Raw genomic sequence first — 27,600 nt, 5'->3', positions numbered from 1 at the left:
AAGCCCTAAGTGAGTGTTCCGTACATAAACTCAACAATTGAAGACCCAAAGTTGAGCATTTAACTGATTTGACATTCTCTAAAGTAGGGATTTTGTTTGCTTGATCTTCTTCATTGAAGATTTCGCTAAGACCCTCAACTGGCTCAAAATTACAATTTAGATCACCAGCCAAGATAACAAAATCATGGCTGGGATCCAAATTGCTCAGAAAGCAGTCTAATTTTGCAATAATTGGTGATTCTCCAGATGAGGGTAAGGGCCTGTTGTAAATGTTTACAAGGAACAAATTTTTCCCGTTGGATACTGTGACTTTTAGCACCAATATGTCTACAGAGTTAGTGGGCACCACCTCAATCTTTACCTTTAGATTTATTTTCACCCATATCAAAAGACCCCCGATGCCCTTCCACTTCTAGAGGGAATCGCATCAATCCCATAAGTCTTGTAATCCACCCTGTGAGGCACCTCAACTGCCCAAGTTTCCTGAAGGAAACAGAAATCAAAGGATTCTATAAAGTTTGACCACTCAGGATCCCTCAGATTTTTTACAACACCAGCTATATTCCAACAGATCATTTTTATCGACACTGTGAGATTTAATGGCCTTCCAGCAGCAACCCCAGAGATCTCATCAAAATTGGGCAAAGGCACCACTGGGGGTAACAAGGGCGCTACCTCAACAGTTAAGATACTCCCCAAGCTGGTCATGGCTAATACCTGTTCTCCCATAACATTTATATCTTCAGAAACATTCATATCATGGAGTACAGTTTTGCCCAAACAGGGAAGCACATTAATATCAGATACATCAAGCTTAACTGTAGTACCCACATCACCCACAAACATTTTCTTTGATCCCTCATCCCCCCCGAACAGATGGCATCAATCACAGTCATCTAGACCGCTAAAGATGTCAAACCTATTGAAGGTTTCTAGGGGGGTGAAGGGTTTTAGGTGATCCATCCTTCCATTCTGGGGATTATATATTTTGGGCATTACATGGTTCCATACCCTAGGATCTGAAGTTTCCACCGGGTGTGGTGCTTGATACATGTTATTTATGTTCTGAAGTGATGAAGGGTACAGGGCATGTTGGATACTCACAGCGTCCTGGACACTTGGATAATTATTTTGCTGTAAATGCTGTATACGCTGAGGAGGGCAGTACTGGGGCGGGTGATATTGAGATGAAAACACCAAAGATCTAGGATAGAAATAGGTGAGTGGTTTGGGAATTATTGTATTATTAGAGGCACCCAACTGCCAGTTCAAAATAAATTGTACTGCATTGGGGTCTCGAAAATTCACAACCACTATATCTCCTTCGATGTCTTTAGGTTTACCACCTAGCCATTCTAGACGTCGGACATGGGTAATATCCCCATTGATGTGATTTGCAATTGGCCTGTAAATACTCAGCCAATGCATAATTTTGTTTTTTAATTGGGCAAAACCCTCCCGCTTGTTTTGACCAAGCACAGGCACCCCTGTTAAAATTACCACGTAGGGTACAGCCTCTGGGGGAAGTTCGGGTAAGGGAGTCCTTCTGGGTTTCCCCCAGGTATGTCTATTTTCTCCCACCTCCCTCGCTGGTTTTCTCAAAAGTGTGTTGGTGTTAGTGTTGTCAGTAGTCTTATTTGTGACACTTATAACTGGTTGGTCAACAATTTTAGTTTGAGAGGGCTTGGGAGAGGAATGGTGATGGACCAGTGCTGTTACCGTTTTCCCCATGGGTTTTACAGAGGGTGCAATCAAAACCGTCCCCCTGCACACATTCAGGGACCAGGCCGCATTGCGAGGGTCCCGCAGGACGTGTCTTCAGGTCAAACGGATTGTGGGACAAGGTCCAGAAGACAAGAGTCACCAAAAGGCTAAAAGTCCCGCCGGACCCCGGGGGCCGGCCGCCTATGTCGGGGGCGATCTCAGATGGTGTCTTCCATTCAGAAAATATTGTTGGCAGCATTTTAAAAGGAAAGATAAACGGCCGTTCTCCTAGTGAGTCTCATATTGTTACATTTATGAAGAAAAAGCCTGAAGAATGTACAGACTGAAAACCAGTTTTTGTCTGCATAGCATCAGCAGCAACACATGAGTCAGCTTTGTGTGAAGCCGCCATCTTGATCCAATCAATACCGTCCCCCTGCACACATTCAGGGACCAGGCCGCATTGCAAGGGCACCGCAGGACGTGTCTTCAGGTCAAACGGATTGTGGGACAAGATCCAGAAGACAAGAGTCACCAAAAGGCTAAAAGTTCCGCCGGACCCCGGGAGCCGGCCGCTTATGTCGGGGGCGATCTCAGGCCACACCAGGGCAACAAGACTGAGATCAATTTGCTCATACTGATCCATAATGCCCGGCCTCTCCATGTCGTAGGCCGCAAGAGTGGGCGAAACTCAGCTGGCCGAGCGAGACTTGGGGAGGGCGCAGGAGCCAAGCACCCCATCCCAGTCCGCGCTACCACACCGTCCCTCGGGGGCCTCCGTTAAGCTGTTCAGGGAGGCATCGCAGGCAGCGGTTCTTTAGATCAGTGGCTCTCACCGGCAAGGCTCCCCTCCGTCAGCAGCGATCGTTGGCGCTGTGGTTGTGGCCGGAGGCTCCGCCTAGTCAACGCCCCGGCCTCTCCATGTCGTAGGTCGCAAGAGTGGCCGAAACTCAGCTGGCCGAGCGAGACTTGGGGAGGGCGCAGGAGCCAAGCGACCCTTGTCAGTCCGCGCCACCACACCACACCGCCCCTCGTGGGCCTCCGTCTAGCGGCTCATGGGGGCACTGCAGGCAGCGGTTCTTCAGATCAGTGGCTCTCACCGGCAAGGCTCCCCTCCGTCAGCAGCGATCGTTGGCGCTGTGGTTGCGGCCGGAGGTCCCGCCTAGTCAACGCCTCGGCCTCTCCATGTCGTAGGCCACAAGAGTGATCGGAACTCAGCTGGCCAAGCGAGACTTGGGGACGGGGTAGGAGATAAGCGGCCCCTCCCAGTCCGCGCCACCACACCGCCCCTCGGGGGCCTTCATTAAGCGGTTCTGTGAGGCACCGCAGGCAGCGGTTCTTCAGATCACAACAGAGTCTCATACTCGATCGATTGAGCTGGCCGAATCAGGCAACATGAAGGTGGGGAGGGGGGGCACCTCTTGCTCAACCACCACCTAAGGAGGTGTGGTTTAGTTCTAAACCAATGAAAAGTGTTACTTTTAGGTCACATGACCTAGCCTTACATCATTAGGAAACCAAAAGTGAAATGAAGCAATGAAAAGTTTTATTAACAAGTCACATGACCTGTTATGCTTACGTTACGCGCTTCGCGCCGCGCCCCGGATCGCTTCCGGGAAGCTGCGCTTAGCGCACCGGATGCGCTAACGCCGCGCGTCATATGACGCATTACGCGACAACGCGATACTACAGTGTTTCTGGATGTTTCAGACTGAAGCTGGCGTCAGCATGAGAGCACCCCGTGGCTACGTCGTGGCCATTCTGCGAGCAATCATGGCAGAAGCTGCCCACCGGAAGTCTGCGGGAGTTGGGGGCCCTGGTGACTCTTGTAGTATCTTCAAGGCTGAGGGGACGCTTTTGGGAATGGGGCCCATGCCGTAGCAGTCAAGCGTCCGAGTTCCAGGGTTGTCCAGAGCCATCCTTGCAGGCCAGGCCCAAGTCTGTGGAGACGACCGCCATTTCCTGAGCTCCGTGGCAGCCGCCTGTCGCTGTACCGGAAGAGTGGGTGCAATTCAGCCGGATGGCGGGTGAGACGCTGTAATAGCAAGAGCAGGCGTAATTTAGCTGGCCGAGCGAGGCACTGTGCCGCAGGAGCGGGCGCAACTCAGCTTGTCGAGTGAAGCGCTGGGGTGTAGCTGAGAAACCTCCACCTGGGGAGATGGGGGAGGCTCGTTCGCGCCGCCTCTCCCTTCCAGTGCACCCCACGCCGTCTCCTGGCGCAGGTATATGTGATGGTTGGACCAGGGCACCGCAGGACGTGTCTTCAGGTCAAACGGATTGTGGGACAAGGTCCTGAATGGAAGAGTCACCAAAAGGCTAAAAGTTCCGCCGGACCCTGGGAGCCGGCCGCCTATGTCGAGTGAAGTGCTGGGGTGCAGCTGAGAAACCTCCACCTGGGGAGGTGGGGGAGGCTCGTTCGCTCCGCCTCTCCCTTCCAGTGCACCCCACGCCGTCTCCTGGCGCAGGTATATGTGATTGTTGGACCAGGGCACCGCAGGACGTGTCTTTAGGGGTGTAGCTGAGAAACCTCCACCTGGGGAGGTGGGGGAGGCTCGTTCGCACCGCCTCTCCCTTCCAGTGCACCCCACGCCGTCTCCTGGCGCAGGTATATGTGATGGTTGGACCAGGGCACCGCAGGACGTGTCTTCAGGTCAAACGGATTGTGGGACAAGGTCCAGAATGGAAGAGTCACCAAAAGGCTAAAAGTTCCGCCGGACCCTGGGAGCCGGCCGCCTATGTCGAGTGAAGTGCTGGGGTGCAGCTGAGAAACCTCCACCTGGGGAGGTGGGGGAGGCTCGTTCGCGCCGCCTCTCCCTTCCAGTGCACCCCACGCCGTCTCCTGGCGCAGGTATATGTGATGGTTGGACCAGGGCACCGCAGGACGTGTCTTTAGGGGTGTAGCTGAGAAACCTCCACCTGGGGAGGTGGGGGAGGCTCGTTCGCGCCGCCCCTCCCTTCCAGTGCACCCCATGCCATCTCCTGGCGCAGGTATATGTGATGGTTGGACCAGGGCACCGCAGGACGTGTCTTTAGGTGAAACCCTCAACTATGGCACCCAACATCCAGGACTTATGACATTTATGGAAGGCAGTGACATCGAAGAATCTCAGGGACCAAGCATATGCAGAGTCTTCCCCGGGGTATTTGCACAACGGTCCTCCACCCCTAGGCCGCCAGCTATGCTACCTTGACAGGAACAGTGTCATGCATTTGGATCGATGTTGCAGCAGGCTGCCATGTAAATAGTTATTTAATTAAACGTTTTACCCTGTTACTTTGTTGGTGTGTTGTATATATTTATAATATTTGCATAGGGTTTCTCGTTATTTTGGCAGGGGTGGGCGGCGGAGGAATTTCACTGAAAAAACCATGCATTTGTATCGATGTTGCAGCAGGCTGCCATGTAAATAGTTATTTAATTAAACGTTTTACCCTGTTACTTTGTTGGTGTGTTGTATATTTTTATAATATTTGCATAGGGTTTCTCGTTATTTTGGGCGGGGTGGGCGGCGGAGCAAATTCACTGAAAAAACTATAGGTTATAGACCATATATAGTTAAATATCTCAAGTCCATCTCTGCACTCGATGGAGATACAGGTCGTCGATCAAAAAATGTGCTGGCCACCTCTAATGGTAATAGCATGGCCAGGGCTTTTGTCAATCCCTCTGCAAATTGCACAGGGTGCTCTTGTTTGACATGCCGCAGCATGGTATGTATGGAAAAGGAAATTTTTTTTGTTGGATTTCCTCTTGAGAGAAACGAGTCACATATCGTGCAGGTTACTTTTGGTGCATTTACTTTCTTTTGATCTTCAGGATAAGTGAAAAATTGCCAGATGAAAGATTCTTTTTTTCTTCTTAAAGGTAGTCGATCATTTTGTTCAGATTCGGAAGATGAATGAGATACGGTAGCCATTTCACCAAAGTCTTCAGAAAAATGTAGGACGTTGTTCTCTCTTGAGAGTAGAAAAGATAGTGAGAGAAGTGGGTGGAGTGCTGCGTGTAAATTCCAGAAAAGAAATTAGTAAGAACCAATTGGAAGTGTTGTTTTCATGTTGCAGCAGGCTGCCATGTAAATAGTTATTTAATAAAACGTTTTACCCTGTTACTTTGCTGGTGTGTTGTATTTATTTATAATATTTGTATAGGGTTTGTCGTTATTTTGGGCGGGGTGGGCGGCGGAGCCGAGCTATCTTGCAGCCATCATGGCTTCGAGCTCGGTTTCTCTCACTAGTTTCATATTTCTCATGAGGGGTTGTTCCTAATGTTTCTATTTTAGCGAGGAGAAAAAAAAGAGATCCTATCAGTGGCCTACTAATTTTGCTCGATTCCTTTTGTTTTTTCTAACGATTTTTAAGTTAAAGTTTGCTAGCACGATACAGTGGCTAGTCCGCATTTTATATATGTCTTTTTTATTAGGGGTCTCCTCCGGTGGAGTCGGACGATCTACCTTTAATAACCGGTAAGTGTTCCTCTGAAGGAATGCGTCTTGAAAGTGGCTGACTGTAATGTATGATATTTCACTCAGTGACTTTCAGGCCCATGCTGTTTCAAAACTGTGCATGTGCTTGAAGCAGGCGTAGGTATTGACGTAGCATTGTGAATATAGTGCATTGGTGAGCCTTGCTGGAGCTGCATCACAGTTGCGATGCAACTCTAGCAATGTATTAGTTTTTGAGCACAGATGTGTTACGCATGTATGGTGTTTTTGTACCATGGTGCGCCACATTTCAAATGTGGCACACCATGGGTAACGGAGCACTACCATACTGTGGTGCACATTAACTGGTGCATATCTGGGTATGAAGTAGTTAACATGAATCTGCCCCATAGGTTACAAATCCGCGTTTAGTAGACTGTTTGGCCTTTGTAGTTTTATGTTTTTTCTGTTATTCTATGTAGGTATGTAATATTGCAAGATTTTTGTCACGAAAAAGAAGCCATGAGTATTGGGTTTGTGAAAGATTTTAAGATTTTTAAAATTAAAAAGGAAAAATCATGGCATTGTTTAATATAGTATTGTAAATACTTATCTTTAACAATGATGACAGAGTAAAAAAAGGTTAACCTGATGTTCGAAAGTTATTCACAGGCTTCTTTAGAGGAAGTATTCTATATGATTGTAGTGTGGGTGTTTCACTTTTTTATAGGTAATAGAATGCATTCTGCAAGCATGTAGTACTCCTCCTGCTACAGCATAAATATTCTTTAGTGCTTATTTTCATTTCGTAAGTGGTATTGAGACCGACACAAAACTTCAATGGATCGGAGGGGCTGTTCCTGTGCATCTGGAGGACTGCCAAGCCGTTGCAGCAGTGGGAGTGAGGCCTCTCACGACAGAGAACTTCAATGGATCGGAGGGGCTGTTCCTGTGGATCTGGAGGACTGCCAAGCCGTTGCAGCAGTGGGAGTGAGGCCTCTTACAGGGGCGTAGCGCAGCTCCTTTTGATGTTCACAATTGCAGATAACAGGGTAGAGATGTGAGAGAAGTGGGTGGAGTGCTTCGTGTAAATTGCAGAATAGAAACTACTAAGAACCAATTGGAAGTGTTGTTGTGAAGTCACATGACTTCACATGCGCGTCTCAGGACGTGTACGCGGTGATAGTATCTGGTCACGTACGCCATTTGGAAGTAGCGGTCTAATTCAGCGAAGTTTCAAAATGTGAAAAGGAGTAAATCCAAATATATCCGGATTTAATATATCTTCTGAGCTGGAATCAAGCATACAATTGTTAAAGTATTAAACCTTTTATATTTTTTTTTAAAATACCAAGGTGTGTACATTCGGTCACACACGAAAGTTTAAAAAGACATTCGGCTCCATTTAATGAAAATTTTCATAATAATAAAAAAGAAGCCTAGGTTTACTGTCTTTGACGTAGTATAAGTTCTTTGATGGGTCTATGAAGAAATTTAATAAGTTGCAATCGCGAAGTTTTCCCGAAATATATAGGCGGGTGCGCGTACACGGTCGCGCACGAACGAAAGCCAAAAAAGGGGAGATAAACCCCCTTTATAATATGCTCCTGGAGCTGTTTTTGGTACAATGAGTTAGTTCTGAAAAGAACTTTTTTTTTTTTTAAAACAAGTGTTATGTTGTTTGATTTTGGACCAGGGCACCGCAGGACGTGTCTTTAGGTCAAACCCTCAAGTATGGCACCGAACATCCAGGACTTATGCCATTTGTGGAAGGCAGTGACATCTAAGAATCTCAGGGACCAAGCATATCCAGAGTCCTCCCCGGGGTATTTGCACAACGGTCCTCCACCCCTAGGCCGCCAGCTATGCTACCTTGACAGGAACAGTGTCATGCAGTTTTCGATTTTTTTAACTTGCAACAACATTTTCATGTGTGACACAGGGTCAAAATGAAATGAAGAAATTTATCTTTTCTCGGGGCATTTATGACTCTCAATTTTTAGTTTAGTAAGAATGAGGCTCTGCTCTCCGTACAGAAGAATTTCTCCACACTCGTTGCATTTCATGTGCACCTTTGCAAGATATGGTCTCAAGTCCATCACAGCACTCGTTGGAGATACAGGTCGTCCACCAGAAGATGTGCTGGCCACCTCTGATGGTAATAGCGTGGCCAGGGCTCTTGTCGATGCCTGTGCAAATTCCACAGGGTGCACTTGTTTGACATGCCGCACCATGGTATGTATGGAAAAGGAATATTTTTTTCTTGGATTTCCTCTTGAGCGAACCGAATTGCATATCGTGCAGGTAACTTTTGACGCATTCACTTTCTTTTGTTCTTCAGGATAAGTGAAAAATTGCCAAATAAAAGATTCCTTTTTTCTTTTTAAAGGTAGTCGCTCATTTCCTTCAGATTCGGAAGATGAATGCGGGGCGGCAGCCATTTCAGCAAAGTCTTCCCTAGGGTGTTGAATGTTGTTCTCTTTTGAGAGTAGAAAAGATAGTGAGAGAAGTGGGTGGAGTCCTCCGTGTAAATTGCAGAATAGAAACTACTAAGAACCAATTGGAAGTGTTGTTTTCAAGTCACATGACTTCACATGCGCGTCTCAGGACGTGTACGTGGTGATAGTATCTGGTCACGTACGCCATTTGGAAGTAGCGGTCTAATTCAGCGAAGTTTCAAAATGTGAAAAGGAGTAAATCCAAATATATCCGGATTTAATATATCTTCTGAGCTGGAATCAAGCATACAATTGTTAAAGTATAAAACCTTTTATATATTTTTTTAAAATACCAAGGTGTGTACATTCGGTCACACACGAAAGTTTAAAAAGACATTCGGCTCCATTTAATGAAAATTTTCATAATATTAAAAAAGAAGCCTAGGTTTAGTCTCTTTGACGTATTATAAGTTCTTTGATGGGTCTATGAAGAAATTCAATAAGTTCAGATTGCAAAGTTTTCACGAAATATATAGTCGGGTGCGCGCAATCGGTCGCGCACGAAAGCCTGGAAATGCGCTATCCATTTTATTGAGAACTGTTGCCGAGAGTGCGCACACCGGGTCGTGCACGAAAGTTTAGAAAGGCTATTTTTATTTACAGGCAAATTTTAATGCGTTGAAAAAAGGCAAGGTACAGACTTTCTAATTCTGTATCGCTTTACAAGGAGTCTCTATGCAACTTGAACAGTGAAGAAAACGGCTTGTTTCTGAAAAAAATATTGCCAGAACTTTATTGACAAAAGTATAGGTTGTATACACGAGATATTTCTGAATTAGCATTTTAAAAACCTATGAAATTCACTGAAAAAACCATAGGTTTTACACACGTTATAGTTAGGAAGTAGCATTTACAAAACCTATGAAATTCACTGAAAAAAACATAGGTTTGGCACCAGTTATAGTTAGCTGGAAATTTTACTGATATAAAACCAATGAAATTCCACGTTATAGTTAGTTGGACTCCGTATAACTTGCGCGTGTAATGCACTGCTGATGACGTCACATATTACATCACTCATGACATCACTGATGACACCATCCTTGTGACACAGTGACAGACCTCCTTTCACTGTAATCTAACCCTTGAAACGCATATTAAAAAATAGAAACTAAAATGTTCAAAAAAATGGAGATACCCATACCAGTTACAACAACCAATTCAATAATTCCACCATGTATATACACATGCACTAATTCACCAACAGTTCTATATAGTCACTCATACCTATATTCACTAATCATATGTAGTGATACACCTACACATCCTGTTACACACCGACAGTCATCCAAAAGTTATTCACACACATACTCACACATGCAAATAAACTATTGAACATACATTTATTTGCATAAACAAATATACACACACTACCACTTTACTTCTAAGGAAACTTACACATACTTACTCTCTTAAAAAATCACTTCTAGAAACACATACTAATTTAAACAGGAACTTTTACAATCCCTCACTCTCACATATAGTCACTTATATACATCAATATTCACATATACTACATTAAAACATATGTAGTTACTGATAAAGACACTAATAAGACAGTCATTCACTCACTAACACAGACATATGCACACGAATCCACCCATACAGTCCTGCACATATGCTGTCTTCAAAACACATACAAACAGAGACTCAGTCATTCTTGCATCTATGTACTAAATAATACTCCCACCAAAGCATGCAAACACTCATACTGATACTAAGAAAAACATCTAATCACCTATATACATACACATGTACCTACTCATCAACCCATGCAGCCACTTATACACAAAGTGAAACACTAATACATGTATTTAAATATTTAAGCATTACTCACTAATATATGTATTCACTAAGATATTCAATAATATATACATATATAACACATATTTATTTTTCAGAAAGATACACATTCACTGGATGGTGTCATCAGTGATGTCATGAGTGATGTAATATGTGACGTCATCAGCAGTGCATTACACGCGCAAGTTATAGTGAGTCCAACTAACTATAACGTGGAATTTCATTGGTTTTATATCAGTAAAATTTCCAGCTAACTATAACTGGTGTCAAACCTATGGTTTTTTCAGTGAATTTCATAGGTTTTGTAAATGCTACTTCCTAACTATAACGTGTGTAAAACCTATGGTTTTTTCAGTGAATATATATATATATATATATACATATATATATTACCTACTGGCGGTCGCCAGTAGGTAGTTATAGTTAGGATCGTTTTCCATAGGAAATCCGCAACATTCTATTGGGAATAACTTTGGCGCCGAATGAGGGATCTGCCTGTAATTTTCCTTAACTTTGCCTCGCTGCGCTCCTTCCTTGAAAGTTTCGGGGGGATCCGTCAAGCGGGGGCCGAGATAAAAGGGGGGGTCCCAAAACGTGTTTTCCCCATGTTAATTTCCATAGTGCGGTTGGACTCACTTTTAGCCCGAACGGCTGAATGGATTTCCACCAAACCTGGCAAAATTGTATGGACTGGTACCCCAATGTGCCTTTGCTATGTCTCAAGATATATGCTCCAGTGGTTTTTACGAAAATTAACTTTGAAAAAATATATATTGAGCTTCATTGGGCTATATATATGTTAGAGCCCAAATGTAGCCCAATGTAGCCCAATGTAGCCCAATGTAGCACAAAGATGGCCACCAGAGACAAAAAAAACAAATGTAGCCCAAATATCAGCCAGATATAGCCCAACTATAGCCCAATGACAGAATGTCCCAGAGTGTTCTAAAGAACAACTAGAGCGCTAACAGTCTTACTTATGACAAAAGTATGGCACACCTGAAGTCATCTTGATTGGAATAAAGTGTTAACACTTAAAACATTTAATTTGCAAAGGAACAAAATGAGGGGGTTCATTTTGCCATAGAAATTTTATATATGAGACACCTTTGATACTGACCTCGCAACAATAATATCTTATGTTCATCATCCACATAGCAGTTCACCATTCTGTGGCATTTTGGGATTTGGAGTCCTAAGGGTTTGGGAGCACATGCTCGGCAGAGTTCCAGTTACAAGTATACTCTTTGTCTGAACATGCAACCCCGAGATGAGACTTTAATTATCAACTCCCGATGCTCGGTTCTTATCAGGATTGTGACATTGACATTATGGCAGGAAAACACTTCGAATTCAAAGTTGAGGTCAGAGGTCATGCTGCTGCAGACTGCTTATCAGCTCGGGTGAGCTTTCGGGACGTTTGGCTAATAAAAGCGGACATGAACATTAACTTCTGACAGCAGTGGCACTTTTATATTATGTGGTATATATTTTTAATAAGGCAACACAGGATTACGAGTTTGGCTGCATTTTTTAAATACCCACATTAATCCCACTGTGATAAACGATTTTGATGACTCACATGTATAATTACCCATGGGGAAAACATTTTCGGTATTTTAGCAAACTAAATACATGCAATGTGCGTAAGATTTATGAAGTAATGCTTTACCTGCATTTATCCTGATTTTTGAACTGTGGACAGTATATACATGTTGTATTTCATCTGTGAGTTGAGCACACACTTTATAGTATGTTGTTTATGTTTACTCATCAGTCCGGTGGGAAGGGCTACTTAATACAGGTGCAATACAGCGCCAAACTAGATTGACAAAGGCCTCTTGGAGGCTGAAAGGCGTCTCTCCTTGTGCTTGGGATTGAGGGCGACCTGAATTAATAAAAAGATGCCGAATCCTGAACCACCTCGAGTCCGTGCCTTCTTCCATAGAGTTTCTGTGGGAGGTGATTGTTTGTTTCATATATATATATATATATATATTCACTGAAAAAAACCATAGGTTTCACACCAGTTATAGTTAGGAATTAGCATTTAAAAAACCTATTAAATTCACTGAAAAAACCATAGGTTTCACACCAGTTATAGTTAGGTGGAAATTTTACTCGCAAAAAACCATTGAAATTCCCACGGTATAGTTAGTTGGACTCACTATAACTTGCGAGTGCAATGCACTGCTGATGACGTCACATATTACATCACTCATGACATGGTCAGTGACATCACTCATGACATCACTGATGACATCTCAAATGACATCACTGATGACATCATCCAGTGAATATGTATCTTTCTGAAAAATAAATATTTTTTATATATGTATATCTAAAGGTTGATGGAAGAATAAATGGGTAAATAAATGTCTAAATGGATGTTTTTTTGTGTAAAATTGATTGGTTAACTGACTTATTAAATGTATCTTAGTGAATACATATATTAGCGACTAATGTTTAAATATTTAAATATCTGTATCTGTGTCTCACTTTGTGTATAAGTGGCTGCATGGGTTGGTGAGTAGCTACATGAGTGTGTATATGGGTTATTAGTTGTTTTTTTGAGTATCAGTATCAGTGTCTGTATGGTTCGGTGGGGGATATTACTTAGAGCACAGATGCATGAATGAGTGACTCACTATTTGTATGTATTTTGAAGACAGCATGTGTGCAAGACTGTATGGGTGGATGATTGTGTGTATGGGTAGGTTAGTGAGTATGTGTTTTTATAATTGATTGTTTAAGAGAGTAAATATGTTTCCGTTTCTGTAGAAGTATGTGTAGTGGTGTGTATATAGCAGTATAATCAAGTAAATGTTTTTTTGATAGTTTATTTGCATGTGTGAATTTGTGTGTGAGTAACTATATGGATGAGTATTAGTGTGTAACAGGATGTATAGGTGTATGAGTACATATGATGAGTAAGTAGATGCATGACTGACTATATAGAACTGTTGGTGAATGAGTGGATGTGTATGTAGATGTTGGAATTACCTAATAAGTTGTTGTAATGGGTATTGGTTTCTCCTTTTTTAAGAAAATGTTAGTTTCTATTTTTGAATGTGTGTGTCAAAGGTTATTTTATGCTGATAGGAGGTCTGCCACTTTGTCACAAGGATGTTGTCATCAGTGATGTCATTTGAGATGCCATCAGTGATGTCATGAGTGATGTCACTGACCATGTCATGAGTGATGTAATATGTGACGTCATCAGCAGTGCATTGCATGCGCAAGTTATAGTGAGTCCAACTAACTATAACGTGGGAATTTCAATGGTTTTATGCGAGTAAAATTTCCACCTAACTATAACTGGTGTGAAACCTATGGTTTTTTCAGTGAATATATATATATATATATATATATATATATATATATATATATATATATATATATATATATATATATTACCAACACATTTACTGCCTTGAAGTTGCCACTCTCAACACAACGGGAGCCGCAGCTCACAAAGGCGGTCTCATGCAACAAATCAAACCTATAGTCCGAAGACAAAGCTGTGCACTGAGGCTGCTAATTCCATTTTTCAAGCCACTCGAAATCAAACTAACAAATGCATTGTAGCCTCCTGGCCTTCGTCAATGTCAGTTACTACTGATAAAATTCAACCTTATAAAAACATACAAATTCATTGGTTAGCGGCTTAGTAATGAAAAAAATAAAAGGACCAGAAAATGGGTGGTGCATCAAATAACATTGTCGGCCATCTTAGAATGTCACTGTGACCATTACAGATATACATAACTAAATCCATTCGGTCAAGACTAGGAACCAAGTAAAATATAGTAGAAATCCATCATGTATTAAATTCAATCATTATTAGACCTCGTAGCCCATGATTCCTCAGTTGTTCATGTTGACTTGCAATGCATGGGCCTAATCAAAGTGGCTAAAGTATATATTGCAATTGTCAACCATCTTGAAATGTCACAGTGCACAGACAAACTCATGCTGAGCGCAACAATTAAAAAACAACACAAAACAAAAATACAATGATTGATTAAAACTCAATGTGCAGAAATATCAGTGTTAGAATTTGCATATCAAAATCTGAGCTTTACATTTGGAGAGCCTACAAACAAACAATTGCACCCTGTATAGGCCTATGGTCGGCTGAAGTGTTCACCCTACATGACAAGATAACTAACGGCCTGCTCTTTCAGCCAATATAAGATCAAAGTACTTCCTCGCTGTTCAGACCCCAGGTAGTACGAGTTCGCAGTTCAACTATTTATCTTGCCTCCAGTTGTCTAAGAAGCCTGACTCGATCACCTCCCCTCTCTTTTGGTGGGACCTTATCCAAACAAAAGTAACGCAGTTTGTCACTCCTAGCATTGTGGGTTTAGGCAAAATGCCTGGCCACCGGGGATGAATTATCACGGTTAGTGACCACCCATGCTTGTTCCAATATACGTTTCATCGCTGGATGAATTGTACTTCCTGTATACTGGAGACTGCATGGACACACCAGGCAGTACACTACACAATTTGAATTACAATTTAGTAGTTTGTTGATACAATGCCTTGCCTTCTTTCCTGAGACTTGATAATCCTTTACCTTGGTACTTCTTCTTGCATACCTTGCAGGCAGTGCAAGGAGAGAACCCTGTATTTGCTGTTCTTCTAGTTGAGGGTTCATCTAAAAAGTGGCTTTGTACTAGAATATCCTTTAATGATGCACTTTTTCTATAGGTTATGTCAGGTATATTAGGTAATAGCCGACCAATCACACTGTCTGTCTGAAGCACACCCCAATTCTTCTGGATCAGATCCCTGATCCTTTGGGATTCGGCCAAGAAGCTGAGTATCAGTCTGACGGTCGTTGTGTTGTCATAAGTATCTGTGCTGCTTACATGTTTATGGGTTAGTAGCTCCTGCCTATCTTTCAAGTGAACCTTCTCTACTGCACACCCTGCAGTACTTTCCTTTGATATCTCCTTTCCCTGAATCTATTGAGGGACTCACTCCCAGCCTTTAAATAATCTTAGGAGTGGGAGAAGTTACGATTAAGTCTCAATAGTTCACCGTAGGGGATGCTGACTTCGCAAATGCAAAACTGTGTTACCTGCAGTGGGTTTCCTATACAATCTCGCATATAGATTCTCATCTGCTACAAAGACTAGAAGATCTAAGAAAGCAACTTGCTTCATACTTATGTTCCTAATGAATCTTAGATTAAAATCGTTCTCATTTAAGATTTGAATATAGTCTTCAGCTTCTGCAAGCGTTTCTCTCCAGACAATAAAGAGATCGTTGATGTATCTAGCCGAAAGGGCTACCTTTACTACCCAGAACTCATGTTCATCTGCCCATGCCACGTGATTCTCCCACCAGCCTACGAAGAGATATGCATAGCTGGGGTGAAGCATGTGCCCATGGCAGTCCATTGCGTTTGCAAATACAATTGACCTGCAAATAGGAAAATATTATTATTGAGGCAGAACTCCACAATTTGAAGTGACATTCTGCTATGTTCTTGAAATTGCAATGGTCGAGTTTTCAGAAAAAAATCAAGAGTCACCAAACCCTGAGAGTGTACAATACATGTAGAATCAGAATCAGAATCAGAATATACTTTATTCGATTTCAAAACATGTTAAAATCATAAACGTCACAGTTTAAGTATTAATTCAAATTGAGGCTTCATAGAACAACATTGCATAGACTGGTTCTATTTTGAGACATTTCCATGAAGTTTTCGCCAATATGTCTAAGAATTAAAACATTAAAACACATTGTTACAGGATTAAACTCTTTCTTTTCCTTATTATACTTTTTAAAAAGCCAGTCATGATGGACATACAGTACATAATTTCTAGTAATTGTAAATATAAAATGGCTGGATGGCACTGCCTCCAGCCCCCTTGTTTTAAAAATGGCTTAATCCATCTAGATCTTTCATAAAATTACAATTTACAAAAAAGAATTACGTGGATAGTTGATTGGGTTGGAATGTTATCACACGGACAAAGACATACATTTTTCGACCAGTCATTAACCTCAGGAAAGCTGACCAAATGGTGGAAACTGTCAAACCTAAACTTTGTAAGGACATATCTGTCATACCCCCTGTGCACCAAACCAAGTGTGGTTGTATATTGTAAGTTACCAGTGTCAGTTGGTGCTGAAACACGTCTAAATGTGTCATACATCATTTTTTAAAATCTTTCCGTGAAATAGAATTAATAGTTTCCGGAGCGGTATAAAAATGATAACGATGGATGTTCATTAAAAATTTCCTAATGTAATTTACCCAGTTTATCCTAGAGACATTATCCAATTTCATATTATCCGTAATAATATCTCTGTTCAATCCTGTGCTGGTGGATGTCCAGACTCAATGCCATATAAAAGGGGTTGTATACAAATCAAATCTGAAATATATGAAATCCCCAATTCACTGTGGCAGTTAAAAACCAGGGAGCTCTGTGGGACTGCAAAAATAAATCTTAAAAAAGTATTTTCAATTACTTGAATTGGGGAAACATTGTTGAAGCCCCAGATTCCCGACCCAAACATTGCAATACTCATGCACTTTGCTTGATATATTTTGAGAATAATCTCCTGGGGTCTTCTACCCAATTTGTTTGCAAAGTTGATCACTGCCATCATTCACCTTCTAAAGAGGAGGCACCGACTCTTAATCGCCGCTCCCCATGAACAGGTACGCTCAAATACAAGTATAAAGGCTAGTGATGTCTAGGGTAATTAGCAGACAGTCCTCTTCCCAATAGATATTATTTATTAACTGAATGTGATCTGTGGTGTCCTAGATAAAAGAACTAAGGTACTTCACGATGGGAAAAAGGAAAAAGTCCACATAGATAGACACTCTCTCCAATAGACTTCCTTTGGAGGACACTATCGGTCGCCCAGGTGCCATGGTCATGTCCTTCTATATTTTGGGCAAGTGGTAGAATGTAGGCAGAACAGGGTGATCTACCTTAATATATTGATATTCATCCTCCTCCAAAATGCCCATAGTCCTCCAGTCATTGAGCAACTCATAGAAAGCCATGATGCTTGCATTGTAATCCTCTCTGCTGATCACCCTGTAGCTCTGTGTATCACCTAAAAGGCGTAATGCCTCCTCTTTGTATAGGTCTTTAGACATAACCACGATGTTACCACCCTTATCAGACTGCTTGATGACCAATGAAGTATCATCCTTCAGAGTTTTAACTGCAGTCCATTGTGCCCTAGATAGGTTATATTTGCTCTTTGCTGTCGGTTGGATGAATGATGTTCGTAGTTTGTCCAGGTCTTTAATCAAGGCCCCGTGAAAGCAGTCTACAGCATCAAATGGTGTCTTAGGAATAAACTTGGATTTACGTTTAATTTGAGTCTTTCCACTTCTTTGCACGATCCCCAAGTATTCCAACAACTCAGGTGCATTGCCCTTGTTGCTGTCCGCTGTTCCCATCTGGGAATTCTGCAGTTCATGTAGGGTTTGTATAGCTTCAAAATCATGACCAGTGAGGATATTAGTGGGGCTACAAACGACCTCACCCCATCCTCTTTCTGGTTGGGATGTTAGACATGAATTTTCTTTAATTTTAATTTCGGAACAAACCAGGTAGGTCGATGCGGGTTTAAACATAATCCCATTCTTTTGTGGGACAGAACGTGAGTCCTTTTTGTAGCATTTGAATTTCCGTATTGGTCAAGTGTCTGTTTGAGAGGTTGACAACAGATAACTGATTCACTCTTTGGTATTGCCCCTTTTGCTCCTTGTTACCCGTGATTGAAAATTTTAGTTTCCTATTCTTGCCTCCTAGCCTGGTTTGCCACTGCCTTGTTCTGTCCGGTGTGTTCTTTGTGGATGTCTTCTCTATGATTCTCTGATTAAATGATACTCCTGGGGAAAATGTGGCTCCTTACTGCTAGAGGCACCTCCATCCCTTCTGGAGGTTTATGTTTCAGACAGATCCGTGTCTGCCTCCCATTCCGAAGTGTACCAAGGTGCTGGTCCTTTTATATGTATATTTATATCCTCAGCACTCGTCTTTTTTCAATAAGACAAGACAGTCAGAACTCAATTTGGCTCAGCGTGAATATTTTAATTCAAGGAAACACAAAGAAAACGCCCCAAAGCTTACCCATGAACACAAAGCTTTTGCTTTGTGTTGTCTTGAATTAAAATATGAAAAAGATGAGTGCTGAGGCTTGTAGGGGCTGCCACCCCGTCAGGGCCGCCATTACGACAGGCAAGAGAATCGGCATTCAAAAGGGAGCACGAAACGCGTCACGGAAGGTTTATGGAGTGAATAAACCTTTATACCTTGGACACGTTGCAGTAGCCCTGTCATTATTTTCTACCCAAGTGCTCGTTTGAAACGCTGTTTACTTTAGATATATATATAACTATAAGGTGGGACGTGATATTTGAATCAGTAAGAATTGTAACCACCTGAAGCAGCCACACCCGCGGCGCTGACGAAGGCTAATCTAAAGCCGAAATGCATTCGCACTACAGCGGGTGTGACAGAAACCCGTTACCTGCTTTAATGGAATAAACGCAGTTTCCACTTGTTCTCCGTTTGTTGGCCTCTTCACTCTCGCCGTTGGAGGGGGTGATGGAATGTATATATATATATATATATATATATTGTTTTTTCTAAAAACAGTGCAAAAATGTGGTATTAATTGTCATATCAAGATGAATTCTTCCCTAAATTAATTATGCTAAATACGAGGAATATTGTATATATATGCACTCCAAAATGGCGCCAAAAATGAAGGTAAAGTTGTAGTCCGCTTACCATGTCAATGGTGGCGCCGGAAATAATGCGATGTTTGTAAATAAAATGGCGCTTATTTACTTTGCACAAAAACACAGCAGGAAGAAGGCGCGCACGCCGAAACACGTCCTGCGCGAACTGTTTGGTGAATAAAAATTAATTTGAATCAAAACGACCATGCAAGTGCGGCCATTCCTTCCTTGGTGGGGAGGAAAATTTGAGCGGATTTGTGATGCGGAGCCATCGCCACGGTTTTGGTCTGCACCCACTCCGGAGTGCTTGAGGCGACCGTTTGTGGACTTTGAAGCTGAGCTTTTGCCGCGTGAGCACCGCTACATGAGGAGATCGACCCTGCGAGATTGCGGCGAGACGCTGGGCTGGGTGAGTTGTATGACGTGCCTGCCTGCCGCCTTGCAATCTGCGAAAGACGATATAACAGCAACCAAGTATTTGCGCATTGAACTGTAGCAGGAGTGAGTGGTCACAGAAATACATTATCAAGCAGACAAATCTATTTATAAACAAGCGCTGACCTGCATAAAAATGTTTTCGGACGCTTCTCGAAACGAAGAGGCAGCAGACGTTTTTAAATGCAGCCCAATGCAATGTTCAGAGAGGAACAACGGCAAATGTACTTTAATACTTTGCGCTCACAATTCAGCAAATTGGAACGTTTAATGGAACGTGAAATCCGCAAGTAGTGGGAAGCAACTTCACTCCAGAATTACCTTGAAGTGAAGCTCATCCCACGCGGGTTACATATTTATACAATTCCATCTTATGACAACCCTGACCCCGCTTTATTAAAAGAGTGGTCGGAATATACATCTGAAGCATCAGCGGGTATGTTGAAAATACTCATTAAGTTTGCCTGGAGCGACCGCGAAAAGTGCCTGAAAGAAATTGCCGAAATTGAAGCAACTATCGAATCCAATCAGGATACAGCGGCAAAGGAGGACTTACGCAATACAATGAGAACACGCCCGGTCGCTTACCAGGAAAAGATTACACTAAGAAAACATACCAAGTTTAATCGAGATGCCAGGAACTATGAACAGGGGAGGATACTGACATTCGCCTGCAAGTCCGATGCTCCCAGACGGGTATTGAGAGGCGCGGGCCCACAGAATGTGGAAACATGGGAAACATCGGAATCGGCTGCCAGCACCGATGTGGAGCTATCCGGGGAGGAGTTTTCTGGCACAGCAGCATATGGCCTAAGCACAAAGGGGCGTTTTTTAGAAGAATTGATATTGATGCAAAACTCCCGACAATGCGGAGGGAGAGGCAAACCACAAGAACAAAGACCCGAAGCCGCAGAAAGACGAGAAGAGGTGGCCGTTTCAGGTCAACAGCCAGGAATAGCCGGTCAAACACGGAGCAAAAGGGGCCTGAAGAAATAGTGGCAAGTACTGACTTAACTATTGTGAATTTATCTAAAAAGAAATTGACTAAGAACGAAGAAACAGTCTTAAAGAAAGGACTTACCTTTTGCCCCATCAAGAAACTGGAGTACACTCAAACTTGCATAGATCTCTATCTGTTCACCCGAAAATTAAAATTGCGAACATTCTTTAAATTGAGAGCACTACATCAACCATCTTCTTCTGAGGAGGAAAGAATAACACCAGGCATCTCCCCACTTACCGGTGATGATCTCAGAACACTGCAATTGCTCTAAAGTCAGGAACCGACAAGCTCTCAAGATGCAACATTTAATCTATCGGAAGTAAGGGGCTTTGGCATTGATCAAAAAACGGTAAGAACAAAATTCAAACCCAGGTCAACCTATATGCCAATGTCCCCGTATGACACTATCGATGTCTTCCAAGAAGCTGTAAATCAGGATTTACTAAAAATGAGATTGGTACCTACATCCGATTGGAAAAGCAATTTGACAAAAGGAGAACAAAGGGCACTACATGAATTACAGGATGACATGGACACAATATACAAATCGTCCAACAACGGCGGAAATATTGTCTTGATGTCACGGGAATTCTACACCCAAGAAGTAATTCGCCACTTGTCGGATACAAATTGTTATGAAAAGATCACAAAGGGGGAATATGTTAATAGTATTCAACAATACCATGATCTCATCCTAAAGTGGGCAAATAGGAATATGATTAATGTGAATTAACCTAAATGTCTTTCATGTCCCTTTCCAGTAACAGCAACTTTTTATCATTTGCCCAAAATTCACAAGGATGCCAAGAGGCCACCAGGACGGCCAATTGTTTCTTCTATTGGATGTCTGACAGAGGCAAAGTCTCAATTTGTTGATTATTTTTTGGCAGATTTTGTCAGAACGTTGCCCTCATATGTTCGTGACTCAACCCATTTTATCAAAAGCATCATGAACATCACATGGGATCAGGATAAGATAATGATCGTTTTAAATGCACGATATATTCAAAAAGCCCCAAACTTGATTTTAATCTGATAGCAGGTGATATTAGCCCACTGGGGCGTGATTGTTCTTTGTTGTTATTTAACAAATGAGGCAGACTGAATTAGATAATATATGCAACTCTAGCACTGGGGATCAGGGGCGATTGATTACCATGTATGTCCCATTTAAGAAAGTTTGGGGCTTTTTGAATATATTGTGCATTTAAAACGATATTAGAAATTCGAGCAATATAGCTCTAAATATGGTATTCTACTGATGACCAGTCTAGTATGGTATAAGACGTTTTAATTTTGTGATAAGATCAATTCAGATGATATTATGTTTATTACTCTGCCATAACACTTTGAATTTGTATATAAGGCATTGTTTGGATTACACCGGCTGTCTCTACTGAATACCTCATGACAGTGTTGCCCATGATAAAATGGCGGTGCCGTTCGACACCTTTGATTCAATGTATGTTATGTTTTCACGGTGTTTTACTAGTCCTTCGTTTATGTTTAGTAAGGATGTGTATAAGGATGTGCAAACTGATCTGCTTCTCAGCGTGACCAAGACGAAAGTCGAAACGCGTTGCTGTGCAGTCTTTGTATGAATAAATTACCTGCAAACCCATTCAAGGCGTCTGTGAGATTTTTCCAGTTTGGAAATTGCTGTTGGGGATATATGTATATATATATATATATATATATATATATATATATATATATATATATATATATATATTACCTACTGGCGGTCGCCAGTAGGTATATATAGTTAGGATTTTTTCTCTATGGGATTTTTGAAAATTCTATGTCTAATAACTTTGGCGTTTGTGGACGGAATTGGCTGAAATTTTCAGGAAAATGGCACATTTTGTTTCTGAGCAGCCCTTGAAAATTTGGGGGGGGGTTCGTCAAGGGGGGGCCGAGAAAAAAGGGGGGTCCCAAAACGTGTTTTTAACATTGAGTTTTCCATAGGGCGGTTGGCCTCACTTTTAGCCCGAACGGCTGAATGGATTTGCATGAAACTTGGCAAAATTGTAGGGACTGGTAGCCCGATGTGCCTTTTGTAGGTCTCAATATATGTGCTACAGTGGATTTTGAGAAATTAACGTTTAAAAAAAGATATATATCTGTAACAGCGGACCGGGCAGCGCTCCAGGACGCGTACTTTTCGCGCAACGGAGCTTTGTGAAGCGAAGCTGATTGGTTCTCCGGCGTCTGTCAACATTCCAAACAGTCCGTAGCGGCCGCCATCTTGTCTCTCGGTAGGATCGAGAGACAAGAGAAGGCGAAAGCGAAGGGGCAAATGACCATAAGGGGGAATAGTAGATCCTCGCTGACCCCCTAGGTTTGATGTGGAGGTTTTAAAAGGGCCCCGCGGGGCAAAAAAAAAAAATATATATAATAATCGAACGGCTGAATGGATTTGCACGAAACTTGGTAAAATATTAGGGACTGGTAGCCCGATGTGCCTTTGCTAGGTCTCAATATATGTGCTCCAGTGGATTTTGAGAAATTAACGTTCAAAAAAAGATATATATCTGTAACAGCGCTCCGCTTCGCGTAACGGAGGTTTGCGACGCTGATTGGTCATTCTGTCACTGGGCTATAGTTGGGCTACATCTGGCTGATATTTGGGCTACATTTGTTTTTTTTCGTCTCTGGCGGCCATCTTTGGGCTACATTGGGCTACATTGGGCTTCATTGGGCTTCATTGGGCTACATTGGGCTACATTTGGGTTCCAACATATATATAGGCCAATGTAGCCCAATATATTTTTTTCAAAGTTAATTTTCGTAAAAACCACTGGAGCATATATCTTGAGACATAGCAAAGGCACATCGGGCTACCAGTCCCTACAATTTTGCCAAGTTTCGTGCAAATCCATTCAGCCGTTCGAGCTAAAAGTGAGTCCAACCGTCCTATGGAAATGAAGGAAATGAATGGGTAATTTGTAATTAGCAAATAGCTCATCGCAAACTAGGAATGGTAAAGAATCGCTATTTATTCCTTAAAGTTCGCTATTTAGGAAATGCAAAAAACTTTGATGATACATATGGCGGTTCATCTCTAACAAGATAAGAAGCATAGGGATAGATTTATGATGACTGGCGCATCACCAGGGATGTGTTAGTCATTCTGTGCCGCTGTTCCGTCACCTATGGTGTGCTGCATTTACAATGCGGCGCATCATGGGGCAAAAACAGCACAAATGCGTGATGTATCTGTGCCGTAAAGGTGGCGCATTGCTGGAGTTGTATCGCAAGTATGATGAAGCTCCAGCAAGGGTCGGGGGTGCCCCTGTCGCAGGGTTTCTGTTCTCACACAGAACTGTGGACAGAGGATTGGAACCTCGGCGAATTAGGGTGTCCCAAAACTCACCTTAGTAATCAAAAACCCCTTAGCAAGCTAGGTACAGTGTCACATTGGATATAACTAACTCTCAATGTTTAGACAATCCAGAATATGAACTTATAGTACCTCAGGATACGTGGAACTCATGAACAGTCGGTCGTTATATATTTCTTAGAAACCAGAACATGGAGTTAAGAAGAACACATGTGTATTTGAAATGTTTATTTACTAATGCCGTCTTCTCAGGCGTATTATCTTAGATAATACAAGTACACATATTATCAGTAGCAAAATTACCAGCATAGTTACTAGTACATAAAAAGCGAATGGTGACAGTATGTTAACATGCTGTAAATGAATAAGAGTTAGCAACACTTATAAGCAGCCGCGGGCCGTGGAGGGAGTTACGGTGGGGCAGGGAGGCGGGGAGGGGGAGGGGCAGGGTGGAGAGGGCTCCACCCTGCTTCTCCCCCTCCCCGCCTCCCTGCCTCACCGTAACTCCCTCCACGGCCCGCGGCTGCTTATATCTCACCCTCCCTAATACACATATTATATTATTTGCTAAGAAGGTCTCTTTGTGTTGGTTTAGGGCGTGCCCATACTTTAGTGTCTTAGATTTGAAGGAATCACATCAGCATACACCAGCTCTCTCTTCATGTGAACCGCATCAAGTGTTGTGTATGTGTGTTCGGCAAAGCAATATAAAACCCGCCTCATGCCCAGAATTGGCAGAAGTTGCACTTATGTTATGAGTATGAAGTCGTGGAGATCAGACCTCATAACAATTCTGTATCGTGTTGTTCTTGAAACTTTAGCACTCGCTGTACAGATATAGTTTAACAAGCAAAGCAGATAGTAGAGCAATAACATATTATTCTCATGTAAACCACGATGAACTACTAGGTTGAAAGCTAAAGCAACAACTAAGTGTCGTGTGCAGAAGTTGCAAAAAAGGAAAAATGGCGTTTAAACCGGTAATGAGCCCATGCTAACTTAACACGGTGTAAAGATATCCAGGACGTAGATGACACCTCCCCATGATCCAGAAACGAACTGAATAAGATAATAGAAGTGCCATCTCATGAGAGCAGATTGCAAGTTTATATGTGGACGGTCCGCAAGGTAAAGCATTAAAAACTAGGAAAATTTAATGCTAAAGAAAAATAAAACAGCCAAGTACTTTATCGAGTCTTAAGCCAATAGGCAAGGTAAATAATAAAAACTTGACAAATAAGTCAATGAATTGTCAATGAAATGCTAGTACTCAGCATATCAAACATGAAAAAGGTCTATGACATAACTGTGTATGCAAAATAAGCTGCAACAGCCTCCAATAGGAAGTCACCGTCTTCATCCGAAAACAGTTCAGCCATCCAATTTAAAAGCGGAAAAGAACATACGTGCTCTCCCAGCACCGGATCCTCTATCACCATCAGAGGACAGCTCGGTGGGTTTTCAAGAAAGCTCTGTTCCAAGAAAGACTGTGTTGCCGCCAGTAAATTCCAGGGACCAATTAGTCCATGCATCAATGCCACAGCCATAATCCTTTCGCCAGGACAAACCAACTCGTGAGTAATGATAGGAGTCATCAGCTGATTAAAGTCGACGTCAGGAGAAACCGGTCCGCAGAGACACAAATCAATGGCCCAATCGAAATCACAGGTCAGGCAGTGAAATACAGGCTGGACACAGGTGAAGTAGGAGAATCGAAAAGATAATCCATATGCCGTGCTTAATATCGCCAACGGCATTGTGCCATAATATTCTAGCATGCGATTGCGGAACAGTGTCAGCAGCTGCAGGGCGGGAGGTTGCATAGGAGGGACATCCATATTTAAAAATGTAAAAAAGCACAAGAGCGTCCGCTGGTAATGCAAGTAAAAATGGCAATCCACGAAGCAGAGTGGAAAAAATACAATGAAAGAAAGTAGGGATGACTCGAAAGATTTTCTCAAATGAAGTCACGAGACCACTGGTAACAACTTTAAAAAAGTGCGCCAGGGCCTTTGTGGAGGATGCGTTAGAGATAGTCCGAACCATCTTGCTGAAATGGAAAGGCAAATCTGAATTGAAAAGGGTCTGCACCTCTGTACGGGTGTTCGCTATGTGAAGCACGAAAGTTTCACGGGCCGAACTCAAGGCCACCTCTCTCTGAGACAAAAGAGCTCTTATTCTTGCCATGCCGTTGAAATCTGCTCCCAAGGTTGGTATTTGTGGCGAGATTGAAAACTCCCTATGTTCATGTGTGGGAGGAAATAGAACATTTCTGCAGCAAATAACCCGTTCACTTACTGTTACGATAAAAGGAATACTTTTAATTAACCCAGATCAATCTTCATTATTGAGCATCAAATAACTACCATTTTCCAACAACTTGAACGTGGAGATGATAGCAGGAACTGGCGTGCCTTGCAACACGCAAGCCATATTTGGTCGGTGTTTGTTGCATGAACCGTGTAACTGTATGTGCCTACACATTAGTGAATGATCTGGCGTCTCAGTGCATTCCTCTCCATTCAGATAAACTTCTTGATCATCTTTGAAACATCTGTATGTGTATGGAAGCGACCAGACCTCATGAAGAAAAGCACTACCTAAAGGTTCATAACGACCTATTGGTATATATTTCATACAATTTGAAAACTTATATAAAGCAAAAGGCAGCGTTATTAAACCGTGGATAAGGCACGTTGCCAAAAAACCCGCAATCCTCTGCTGATGATGTCACTGAGCATGTCATGAATGATGTAATATGTGACATCATCAGCAGTGGATTACGGGTAATAGTATCTCTAGTTTACTCCCCTATAGCTGTCTTTCTTTTAACATAAGTGTCTGTTTCCTTCCCTTATACTTACTGTTTTTGGTTCGCTTCCGGTTCGCGTACCGGCGAGCGAACTGGGAAGCGAACTAAGAGAAATAGAGGTTGGCACAGTTCCAAATATTGTACCAATTTTTTAATAACGGGGAGGTAGTTCTGAAAAGAACTTTTTTTTTTATTGTTTTTGTTGTTTTAAATTTTTTTTATTATTTTTCGGAACATTTTTTTACTTTTTTTGAATTTTTCTGAACAGTTTTATATTTTTTGGGGTTTTTCTTGGAGGGGGCAATGAAAACGATTCATTGTAAAGGGCTCAACAGGAGCAACAAAACAAAAAAAAAGTATTTATTATTTTGGGCGTTTCGTACAAACTTGCATATGATAGTCAATAGCTCTGTTGATCAGAGTGATGCTTCTTTCTCCGTAGCAAATGAATCCATCGCAAAATACGCAGGTGTGTATAACTTCACCAAATCTCATTTGTATATTTGGCACCATCTCCCTGCCCTCTGGTCCCGTTACTTCCGGTACAACAGATCTTCTGGCCATAATAGGGAGATTATCTAGGTCGTTCCGAAACTGTGCAGCACTGTAGTTGTTAGGATGCCACCTAGTCATATGGCGATGCATTGTGTAGTTTCCGAAACTGTATTTTTTCTCGGTTCCTCTGGACAGTCTATCTTGACATATAAGGCAAGTTACGTATCTTGCATTTACTTTTTTCTGACCTTTGGGAATTTTAAAAAATTGCCAAATGAAGTTTTCTTTCCGGTGAGACGTCCTGGGCTCCTCAGGCAAAAACTGCCTCTCTTCGTGCTCGTCGTCCTGT

The sequence above is a fragment of the Lissotriton helveticus genome, chromosome 9 (assembly GCF_964261635.1).
Source record: "Lissotriton helveticus chromosome 9, aLisHel1.1, whole genome shotgun sequence".
In the NCBI taxonomy this organism is placed as follows: domain Eukaryota; kingdom Metazoa; phylum Chordata; class Amphibia; order Caudata; family Salamandridae; genus Lissotriton; species Lissotriton helveticus.
This window is presented reverse-complemented; position numbering follows the sequence as displayed.